The 9,778-nt window shown below is 45.8% G+C and overlaps 1 pseudogene; it reads right to left on the bottom strand.

Moving 5' to 3' along the window:
• Positions 1-7,627: 7,627 nt before the first annotated feature.
• On the bottom strand, positions 7,628-8,809 carry LOC107106224 (annotated as a pseudogene).
• Between the last annotated feature and the right edge of the window lie 969 nt (positions 8,810-9,778).

Raw genomic sequence — 9,778 nt, 5'->3', positions numbered from 1 at the left:
CGAAGCCCCTCCCCCAGCTTCCGGACGCCCCGCTTCCGGCCCTCATTCAGCCAGGAGGAGGCAGGAGAAGAGGGAGGGTAAGTTGCTTCCTCCCTGCCTCTCCCCACCCCTACCTGCCTGGGGCCAGGGAGGGCCTTGGCAGGGCTTCCTCGCACTCCTGCCGGCCTTGCAGGTCCACTGCTGGGCCCCTGATGGGGCTCGGTAGTAAAGCCGCAAGGCCGGCGGCTGGGACCGTTGGGGGCGGGGGGACTTCACGGGGCTTCCTCGCACTCCCGCCGGCCTTCCAACGCCCCTCCCCCCAGATAGAATATTCAGCCATCCAGGCCAGACGTTGTTGCTGTCACTGTGGCTAGATTCAACTGTTGTCTTAGCAGAGGAAGCCTCTTTTACAAGAGACTCAGTGATAAGATCATCACTTCCTTGAGATGAAGAAGGGTGATCCTTATAGATAGGATAAGCAGGGCCTCCACCAATTGATTTTGAACCTGATGTTGGTGGGTTGATTTCCTTAGAAGGTTCTATTGAAGAATTAGGAGTGTCTGTGTGACTACACAGTTGGTCCATGTGAAATCTCCATAACAACCTATCTGCAGTTTGCACTCTATATGAGACAGGCCCAGTGACTTCCACAATTTTAGATGGAAGCCACTGTGAGCTGTTTCCATAGTTCTGAGCCCATACTGGTTTCTGAGGAAAGAAGGTACACAGATCCCTAGATGTCAAAGCAGAGTACAGCTCCTGTTCTTTTTTTAGACTGCAAGTCACTTGCAATATCAGGGTGGACATGATCTAGACATGTCCTGAGACAACGTGCCATAAACAACTCAGTGGGCCTGGCCCCAGTTGAAGGGCAGGGTGCAACATTTTGGGTCAACAGGAACCTTGTCAATCTGGTCGTTGCTAATTCTCTAGAAATTATCCTTTTCAGCTCATCTTTTGTAGTCTCTGCTTGCCCATTTTCCTGGGGTCTATGTAGTGCCACTATGATAGCACTAATGAGAGTTTTATTAGCAAAATTGTTGAAAGCTGCATGATTGCCTGAAATGACTGTGTCTGGCACTCTGTGAGCTGTAAAAAGTTGGCAGAGAACAGTGATATCAGCATTCCCGGGTTCAGCTGGAACGGTGGCTACTTCAAGCCATTTTGAAATAATTAGGAAGGTTTTGCCCTGGAAGGGGTCAGCAAAGTCTGTGTGGAAGTAAGACCAAGGCTTCTTTGTCACTTCCCAAGGGAAAACCTGAGCTTTTGGTGAATTATGGCAGATAGCTTATGGTGCATTCACTCATGAACCAGAAAAATATCCAAAGAATAGCTTATCAGTATTTTCCAGATATCCTTTCAGTCAGATACAGAATGGGCTATTTTTCAGCTATTTGAAATGGCCAAGCCCAGAAAATCCTGAAAAAAATCAGGATTTTTCAGGATTGCCAGAAAGCTGAAGTTAAAGAGTGTTAAAGGGACAGCAATCCCTTTAAATGCCTTCTAGGTGAACTCATCATTTGGAGAAAGTGTTTAAAAGGACTGCGAACCCTTTAAACACCTTCAGAGATTACTTGCAGAGTTGCAACTTGGAGAAGACATTTAAAAGGACCACAATTCCTTTAAACACATTTCTCCCTCCATTGAAACCAATGGAGAATGTGGACACCTTCTTTGGGTCCTGGTCTAATCTTTTTGAGGAGAGGCACCAGCAGCTATGCTGCAAATTTGTTGCCTCTACTGGAAAAAACATCCTACCAGAGTCCCAGATACTCCCAGATTGATTCTCCATTATCCCCTATGGGACCTATGGACTATGATGGTCCCCATGACGGTGTTTGAAGTCAGAAGTAGCAGAGTAGTTGTGGTAGAGTATATACAGTTTATTTACAGAGCTATATAGATACACGCAGCTTTGCAGCAGTTCACAGTTCTGACTGACAAAGTGCTTCGCTGAATATACAACCATTAGGCAGGCTACTTGGTCAAGAACCTTTCTCAATATATACATCTGTTGACCAATCATAGTTCAGCACTGTACAACTGCTTAGTCATCCTGACATTAGCAGATATGATGCAACCTTAGGTATCATGTGACCTCCTGGCTGTCACTTTAGATCATCTAGATCTAACTCAAGTACATGACATGCTGTGATCTTACTTATACTGACACCCCATAGTGTATAATCAAGCTGAAAAAAATCCAAAAAATCCTGAATCCAAATACCGAATTGGTATTGGATTTGGGAATATCAGAAAATACCGATATTTTTTGAGTTCAATATACACAAACCCAAAAGATACTGATTTTTTTTTTTTGTACAGCCCTACTCATGACCCTTTCAGTAGTCTACCACATAGAACTTCTGGCCAGTACCTTCATGCACACTATATCTGGGTGGGCTGCATGTAGAGTTCTCAGTATGACTCAGCATCCTGCTTCTGGAATTACTACCCTGTTTCCCCATAATAGACAACACTTATGAGCTGACAGTTCATACTGATGGGGTGAAAATAGTCTAAATACTTCAACCAGTTTTTCTTTGGGCCAACCCTTCCATACCCAGTTGAGAACACATGCCAAGATGGGATATTTTGATGTCGTTCTAGCAATCTGTGCAGTCTGAAGAGGAGGTTCTGGCATGGGCTCCAGCATAAGAACTTCCATTGGTAGAGGAATGGCACAGTCAGGTATCTAAGGAGGTAGGCAGCTTAAAGCATTTTCAGTTTCTTTCCCAGGTCTATAAGTGAGTTTATAATCATAAGCATTCAACACAATACTCCATCATTGCATATAGGGAGATAAAATGGCAAGCTTTGGTTTGTCTTCCATGAAAATTCCAAGAAGTGGCTTGTGGTCTGTTCGGATTTCAAAAGGATGGCCATATACATAATTATTATTATTTTTTAAAATCTCCTGCCACAATAGCCAATGCCTCTTTGCATGCTTAGTCAGATGAAAGAGACTGACACAGGTAAATGGTGTAAACAAAGGGCAGCTTTATTTAACTATTAATTCAACAGTACAAACTACAACTGGCAAGGGCTGCAACAAATGTCAGGCAAAGGGATCCCCTGATCCCTTTGCCTACCTTAGATGGGGTGAACCACTGAGCCCCTGGTGCAGGCCAACCACAACATGGCCTTTGCCAGGTGGCAGACATGCTAAGATCCCACCATGAGCCCACCACCTCTAGCCATGAAGCATGAAGGGAGAACCAGCCCGAGGTGTCTAACAGGCCACCCGCAGTCCCCATCTGAGGCCCAAACCAATTAATGGTTTGTGCAAGGTGCACCAACCCCCCAAACAAGGAGGGGGTCTGTCACTTGGTGTTCCCCTTCATATCAGAAACAGGCTAGATTTCTGCCACAAACAAGGGTAAAGCCTCTGCTTTGGCCCTTGGCCCCAAACACTGGCTGACAATCTGCCTCAGCCCTTGCCGTAGGTCTTCCAGGAATAACCAATTCCCAATCTCAGAAAGGTGCATACCATCATCATGATAAAGATGGGCACACTTCTTCACAATGCCAGGGTGCGGTATGACAAAACCCAGGCCACCCCTCATGGCATTCCCCAATTCCTGGTTGGCTTTCTTGCACGCCTGCTCAATGGTGTGTGGATCACATGCCCATTTCCACACCCACCAGGGCAAAATGGCTGACCACACCAGCCTGACATTGGGCCACAGTGCCACAATGTCCCACGTCATCCTGTGCCTGCAGGATCAACACCTTCCCCTTGACCATCCCCAGGTCATTGCCACCCAGGTGGATAACCAGGATGTCAGGAGGAGGACCACTCCAATAAACAAACAACAAGGGCATCAGCCCAGTCCAGCGCAGGCCCCGCCTGCCAAGCCACTCAATAATGGTGCAATCACTCAGGCCCCGCTTTGAGCCCATCCCTGATCTCTCTGCTTGAGGGGCCACACAAAAGATCATGCTGTGACCCGCTATGAGAATCTAGAGCCTCCACACAGGATCCAAGAAACCTAAAAAACCCAAACAACAACAAGACAAACATTAGAGAATAACACAACACTAGTGCACCACCAACGGCCGAACGTAGGTCTTGTAAGCTGCTGAATACCACACCCCCTTCTGGATGGCTTTGCTGGAATAACCCATGGCCACAGCTGTGGATGCGGCACCAATGCTAAAGGAATGAGTGCCAAAATGCACACCAGACAGGCCCAACTTGTCCAAGGACCTCGATGTCACCGCCCAAAATTGGTATTTGGTTAAAGGAGACTTGTCCAGGTGATGAAATAAGCCTTCCTCCCTACCACGCTGGTCAACATATTGGCACAGAGCCCACACAGGACACAGGTCTCTGTCTGCACAAACTCCCAGAGAGATCTCGTCCCCCTTTCTTTTCAGGTCAGTTTTTGTTTTTGTTTTTTTTAGCCCCCGGAGGGGATTTTTTATTGTATTTTTATTCATACTACAAACTATAACAGAAAAGTGGAGGGGTACTACATTTAAGGGGATAAAGAAAGATACCCACTACTAACTAAAATCACAAGAGAGGCGATCTTCTAACCAGCTTAAACAAATGTTTAGTCTCCCTCCCATTAATCTTACTATAAACTGAGTCAAATAAAGCACTGACTTTTCCAAACCTAAGTTTCACTGCCATACAGAAACACCCCAAAGCATCTCATCTACACATTTTTTTAAAGGCACAATTCAGAGTCCTTCAGCCTTTCTTCTCTTTGCCTAATCTCTTCCATAACTTATAAGGACTTTTAGGGGCTGGCACCCCTTTCCCTGAAAGAGAGTCCTCCCCGGAAGATTCTGAGTCCAGCTCACCATTGGACTTGCTGTCCGTCCCTTTTCTTCTTTCTTCCTCTGGCTCACCCAAATGGACTCTTAAAAATTCCTGTGCTTTCTGAACAGAGTCAATCTTTTCTTTTTTATCCTTGATCTTGAAGGTTACGCATTCTGGAGTTAACCATCTATATCCAATTGTGTTTGTCTGAAGGAAAAATTATTAAATCTTTGTATTTCTTTCTCCTTTGTCTTATTCCAAATGGAATGTCTTTCAATGTTCTGATGGTAGTCTCCCACACTTTCAGGGGTACTCCAGATACCGCTTTCAGGATTGCATCCCTCACATCTTTGAGAATCTCACCACAATTTCCCCAGGCAGATTATTTTTCTTTATATATCCAGAATATGACTTATAGGCCACATCTATATAGTTTAACAAAGATTCTGCCTTCATATCTGTCACTGGGGCCAATGTTTCACTCATTAATTCCTTCATATTCTCTCCCTTAGTCTCCGGCATGCCCTGGAAATGGAGGATCATATTAGCCTTTTCCATTTGTAGTTGTAGCAGCTGCTCTTCTGTGGAGATTTGCTTCTTTTCCAGCTTTTGCACTTTCTTTTTCACCTTTTGTGCAGTGGTGTCCACTTCTTTCACCTTCTCAGCTGTTTCAGTCATCATTTTAAGTTTCTCGCTTATCTGTGTTTGCTGAGTGGTGATACACTGCCTCATTTTGGACATCTGTTCCTTGAGGTTACTCATCTGGTCCAGTAGGGAGCACATGGATTCTGCCAAAGTCTTTGCCAACTCATTGGTTCCTTCCGGTTTAGGGCTCTCAGCTGGCTTCAATTTCAAAAGTTTCTCTTTCTCTGTCCTCTTCCCTGCCATCTTTTTTGTTTGTTTAGTTTAACAAATATTCTGAAAGTCTCTGAATGTGCACTCAAACTCGCCTTGGTAAGTGTTTCTTAACAGTTTCCCATGTTTTCTCTTCCGCTCCCCCCTTAATTCGCTCAACAGTTCATGTGGTTGGGAGGCGTCCCTCACCCGCATGCCTGACTTTCCGTTTTATGGAATGGGGTAGGGAGCTTTCTTTTCTCTTTAACCGCCACTTACATTAGACTCACATTCATAATTGGTCCTCAGACCTCTTTTAGAACTCATTTCTGTCGCTCAACTTCCTACGCTTGGCCCAGTCGGCGATACTTTAGTCCATTCAGTCTCGCGGCATGAAGAACCTTCGAGACAGAGAGGTGCCTCAATTCCCTGGCATTCCGCCGGCGAAGAGGCAACCTCTCATAAGTCCCATGGCCAGAGCCCCTTCACCCAGGTCCCGGGGGGGTGACAAGCTGCACACCCCCTCCTTTGGCCGGAGCGCAGCTTCACCCCCGGGAGGTGAGTCTGCTAACACGCCACCATCAACCGGAAGTCCTCAGGTCAGTTTTGGACCACCTCATGCAGATCAAAATTGTGTAATCATTGAAAGAAACATCAATGGAAAGGAAGCGATGGTCTGCCCTCTCCTTAAAAAACCATCTCTGGATCCAACCGAATTAGCTAATCACTGGCTGGTGTGGTGGCTCAAGTTGTTAAGACACTGAACTGCAGGCTGTAGAAGTTCAGTAGTTCAGCAGTTTGAGACCTGAGATGAAGACAGAGGTCCTGTGCCTGAGTTGGAGTGAGCTAAAGTTAGGGATCCCACTCCTGACCTTTGATGGGGCACCGTTGGTGCCAGCACTGGAGGTTAGGCGCTTGGGCATGCTCCTGGATGTCTCCTTAACGATGGAGGCCCAGGTAGCAGCAACTGTGAAATCTGCCTTTTACCATCTGTGGGCGATTAAGCAGTTGGTTCCCTTCCTTGAACGCAATGACCTGGCAACAGTGATCCACGCAATGGTCACCTCAAGATTGGATTACTATAACATTCTTTACAAAGGGCTGCCCTTGTCCCAAATCTGGAAGCTGCAGCTGGTGCAGAATGCAGTGGCAAGGCTATTGCTGTGTCTCCCCATGCGGGAACACATCCAGCATGCCACAAAAGCACTGCACTTGGGTGGCTATAGCATACTGGATTCTGTTCAAGGTGCTAGTTCTTACCTTTAAAGCCCTATATGGTCAGGGACCTACTTACCTAAGGGACCGCCTTTCCCCACATGTTCCCCAGAGAGCACTAAGATCAGGTTCCCAAAATTGTTTAGCCCTTCCAGGCCCTAAAGAAGCCTTCGGGGTAGGGCGGGATATAAATCCAAAGATAAATAAATAAAATAAATAAACAAGGGCCAGGGACTTCTCTGTGGCAGCCCCGTAGTGGTGGAATGAGCTCCTGGATGACATCAGGGCCCTGCAGGACATTTTACAGTTCCGCAAGGCCTGTAAAACAGAGCTCTTCCACCAGGCTTTTGATTAGGGTGCCGCTTCCTAATGTTATGGCCCTGGCCATCAGCACCGATTTAATTTAATTTAATTTAATTTAATATCCAACTTCCTGGGAGCCCAGACTGTGGTGGTAGCTGACTGCCTGGATGTTGAGAGCATACCACCATCACTTCTTAGCACTTATTGACATCTATGTTACTGGCACCTATGATTTTATATGTTTTATTTATTTAAATACTGTGTTTTAACTCTGTTGTTGTTTTTATATATACATTTGTTTTGAATCATCTGAAAGAAGCAGGCAAGCCCGGTCCCAGTTTTATTCCAAACGTCAACATAGGTATTGATACAACTTTAAATACAACCATGGACAACTAGTCATCTGAGAGCAACAGGGATTGGTGAAGGAGGGGATGTTCTTCGCTCACCAACACACACCCTTCTTGTGGACAGCCTCTCAGCCCTCAGGGAGGAACAGAATTGCCTGCTCAGATCCACAAGCCCTTATTCGTACATGTCTTTCTTATCAGCTATAAAATCAACAATCTCCTGTAGACACATCCGCTTCTTGGCCTCAATGTCAAGGATTTCAAAGCCAAACTCGTCCTCCATTGCCATGATTATCTCCACTTGATCCAGGCTGTCCAGGCCCAGGTCATTCATGAAGTGGGAGTCAACTGTCAACTTCTTGGGGTCTATCTTGCCATACAGCTTCAGCACATACAGGACACGCTCCTTGATGTTTTCCAAAGTGAGTGGAGGCATGTCAGAGAAACAGTGGCATGGCTGGAGGACCTATGGCCAGGGCCTGGCTGTGGGGAGGGTGGCGGGCTGGCACTTGGGGTAAGGTAAAGGTAAAGGTTCCCTTGCTCGAAAGCCAGTCGAATCCGACTCTAGGGTTGCGGTGCTCATCTCCGTTTCAAAGCCGAAGAGCCAGCGCTGTCCGAAGACATTTCCGTGGTCATGTGGCTGGCCTGACTAAACACCAAGGTGCACGGAACGCTGTTACCTTCCCACTGAAGTGGTACCTATTTATCTACTTGCAATTTCGTGCTTTCGAACTGCTAGGTTGGCAGGAGCTGGAACTAGAGACAGGAGCTCACTCCGTCATGTGGTACCCGGGTCTCGAACTGCTGAACTACCGACCTTCCACAGCCTGCAGTTCAGCGTCTTAACCACTTGAGCCACCGCAGCTCCTGGACCTTGGGGTGGCAGCAGCCAAAGGAGGGCAGTGGTGGTGAGGGTGGCAGGCTGGGCAAGGGCTCATCAGGAGTGCAGTGGCAGGCGAGGAGGAGGACATGGGCCGCCATGTTGACCCCATGCATGTGCCTCATGGCCTATATATAAATATATATATAACCTGTTAGCCTCCCTGAGCCTGCACAGGCAGGGAGGGCAGGATACAAATTAAATAATAAATAAATTAAACAAATAAAAAATAAGGACATGGCGATCCTCCTTGTTGGCCAATAGCAAACAAACTGCCCAGATGGGAGGGAGCACAACAGAAATAAAGACTAAGCTCATCCCATCACCAAAATACCCATATAGGCGGGAAATGCCACAACCAGTCTCCCTCCATCTAAACTTGCAAAGTAGGCCCTCCATCCTTATGCAGCTCACTGGGCTGCCATCTGCTAGAGCCTTATTATCCATCTGAGCATAGTTCCTTTCAGCTGAGGTCATTGTTCAACAATAAAAAGCAATTGGTGCTTCTGTACCATCTCATAGTGTGTGACTAAGGGCAGCCTCAGCTCTAGATGGTGAGGCATCACATGTAACAGACAGAGGTCTCTGTTCATCATAGTGAGCAAGTACAGAGTCAGAGGTCAACAACTTCTTTATGGCCAGAAAACCTTCTTCATGTTTGTGTGTCCACTTCCATTGAGCACCCTTATCTAATAGGTGATGAAGGGGTTCTGTTATAGTGGCTTAGTTTTTTAAAAAGAAAATATGATAAAAATTTAGGACTCCCAGAATGCCTAAAGATCTTCCTTGCATTTTGGTCTAGGGCATTATGTACTGCATTTACCTTATTTTGTGTAGGGTGGATACCAGTGGCATCAATCTGGTATCCCAGGGATGTGATACTGGGAACACTCAGCTGGCATTTCTCTTCCTAAATTGTGATGCCTGAAAGATCAAACTTCTGCAGAGCCTTTTGGAGTCGATTCACAAGTTGTTCCTTAGAGGAGGCCATAATTAACACTTCATCAAAGTAAGGCACAACCTCTTTGCTAATAAAGTTTCCATGAAGCACTGAAATATTCCTGGTGCCATTGATATTACAAATCAAAGGCATTTGATATGAGTTGTTAGGTCTTATAAATGCAATTCATTATAGGTTTGAAGAAGTTCAAAAATAGATTAACTGTTTATAAAGCGGGTTTCTTGGGATTACGTCAGCCTCAGCCATATAAGTAATGAGTGGATACCAAATCACAATGTACATGGTTTCTGATTTTTTTGAAGGTGTATTTGAAGTGTGGAGTGCAATTTTGCCCATAATGAAATGATTCCATAAACGTTCTTGCCAGGATTCTATAGTAGGTGGGGATTTATCTATCCAGTTAGCAACTATAGTGGTTTGTGCTACAGCTAATAATATGTGAATTAGTCTAAGCTCCTAGTTGCTAATGGTACCAAATTTTATAA

Source organism: Gekko japonicus, unplaced genomic scaffold, assembly GCF_001447785.1.
Source record: "Gekko japonicus isolate JY-2015 unplaced genomic scaffold, Gekko_japonicus_V1.1 scaffold2192, whole genome shotgun sequence".
In the NCBI taxonomy this organism is placed as follows: Eukaryota; Metazoa; Chordata; class Lepidosauria; order Squamata; family Gekkonidae; genus Gekko; species Gekko japonicus.
The sequence above is the reverse complement of the archived record's forward strand: the minus strand, read 5'-3'. Positions and strand labels throughout refer to the sequence as shown.